Raw genomic sequence first — 2462 nt, forward strand, 5'->3', positions numbered from 1 at the left:
CATTGGTTAGGAGAATCTCTAACATGATGTAGTCTCTGACCCGGGCATGGGTCCTTTGGTCAAGGACATGATCGTCATTAAACTCCGCTATTACCTTCTGGACCCCAGCAGCGGTACTGGATTGGCGAAAGTTTTTTATTTCCTCTTTGGATATTGCAGACTCGTCGTCTACGACGAGGCGTTCTGTTACCCGTTCTCTAGTTCTTTTACTTATGGCTGCTGACCATCGATTCACCGATAAAATTACAACCTTTGCCGTGTCGCTCTGGATCTGTTTAATGTGCAAGTAGTTAAGGAAAGCTCTTAGAAACCCAAGATAGCTCTTAACAGTCCCCGGCATTTTATCCTTTTTAAGCCCCTCTAACCAGGCCAGCAGGTTCTCAACGTTGAAGAAAGCCTCAATGTCTTTTGCACCTGATTTCGCTGCGATTGTCCGCATTTGGAAGGCATGTTGTGCTGCTTGCTTGTTGTTTTTAGAACTCTCTGCCGAGGACAGGAACTTCTCATAGTTGGCAATGATGCCATCAAGCTCGGTTTGTTTTGCAGGTGGCCCCGCGGACTTGGCCCTAAGTAATCTTATATGGGCATCTGCTGTTGAATACTTGTGCGCATTTATCAAATCCCTTGCCAGCCTTACCACCTTTGCGGGACACCCTTCCACAGTACATTCCCTATATTTCTTGCCTTCCTGTGGGACCTTGTCTGATAATATATTTGCAGCGCTTGCACGGACGTACATAAATTTGGATTCAGCATCATGCGTATGGCGCATGTGCCTAGCCATGTCCAGCACATCGATGATGCACAACTGAGATTGCTTCCTTTGTCGGGGATGCTTTGACATTTGTTTTCTAGAATTTCGAGCCGGACATCATCCGGTTCAGGCCTGTTTTCATTGGACGTGTTGGAGGGACAGCCTCGTCATCAGCAGATGCCACATTTGATTCCTCACCGGATGGTTTGTAATTAGGGTCGCTACCCTCAGAGCTATAATTGGATTCCGCGTCCGAATCATCGTGGGCCTGGCTGTTATTGCTGGAGTTAAGTTGCCCCAACTTCAGGGCTTTCCATTTCAGGAACTCCGATCGGATCTTAGACGGATCAAATTCCCCTGATGAGCCCTGAGCAGCCTGTGTAATTTCTTCATTATCTTTCAGTGCACAGGGGCCTGTTCCTATTTGAGGGGCACTTTGAGTTGAATTTTCGGCCTGCTGGACATTTTGGGCGGGAGTCTGTGCAGTTACTACAACAACCTCTAGTGCACATGGGCCGCTTTTTGTTTTTTGGGGCACTTGGATTGCACGATTGATCCGGCAGCGAGGAATGTTCTGCCTGCTGGACACTTTGGGCGGGAGCCTCTGTAGTTACTACAACAACCCCTAGTGCACAGGGGCCACTTTTTGTTCGAGGGGCACTTGGATTGCACGATTGATCCGGCAGCGAGGTATTTTCTGCCTGCTGGACACTTTGGGCGAGAACCTGTGTAGCTACTACACCAATTGCTAGTGCAGAGGAGCTGCATTCTGCTTGAGGGGCACTCGATTCCCTTTCTACCAATGATTTGTCTACTTCAGGGTCTGCTGCCCCTTCCGGTACTGAAAATTGTTTTTTTTCCATTGCTTTCGCTTGGGTTTTTGCCCTTAGTTTACTTCCAATCGTCTTCCTTTTTCTGGGGGGCATGGTTTTGGGATTGCCTTATGTGGTTTTTCTTTTATATGGATTAGGGTTGGGAAATATCAACTGCACTGTTCTAGAGAAGAGTAGAGAAAGAGTGAAATGGAAGCACCATGTGACGATGTCAAGTAAATAAATCTGCATGTCAGGGTTGTTCGCTGGTCTAAAGGCAGCTACGGGAATCTAAAGCGTTTCGTCCAAATTATTTCTTGTTTGAAAATTTTAGAATTTCACTTTTGTTTCCTTTTATGTTAAAAAAACCCCTGGTATATAACACAATGATAAGCTACCTTTGTCATGCTTATGATGTTAGCGTTCACTTTTAAATTTGCATTTTACCTTTGACGAGATTGTAAATATCTCCCGACAATTCGCCATTTTCTATAATTTATTCAAATCGAAATATATAAATTTTTTAAAGGTTCGATTAGACGCGCGACAAAAAAGCAATACAATAATATTAAATTAGAAACTGATCAGGGCCGTGGCCTTAACGGCTTCTCTTCCTCGCGACATGATGGATCCGCCTGCCTGCACTCTGTTACTACCAGTTTCCTGATTTTCGTTGCACTTATGTTTGTGCAGTCTCCCAATGCCTCGACCCATGTTCTGTTAATGCATGTCGCTGTGCGACTTGAAGGTAGGCCGGATATTTCAGTGTCTGGGCGTGGCCAAGCCACACATATACAGGCCTCTGGGAGCAGATGGCTTGAGCTGCAACTTGAAATGGTTGCCCTCATTTTAACATCGTTGTTCAACTGTTAAAAGAGGTATTCCGTTATGTGTAG

Source organism: Mizuhopecten yessoensis, unplaced genomic scaffold (assembly GCF_002113885.1).
Source record: "Mizuhopecten yessoensis strain PY_sf001 unplaced genomic scaffold, ASM211388v2 scaffold715745, whole genome shotgun sequence".
Taxonomy (NCBI): Eukaryota; Metazoa; Mollusca; class Bivalvia; order Pectinida; family Pectinidae; genus Mizuhopecten; species Mizuhopecten yessoensis.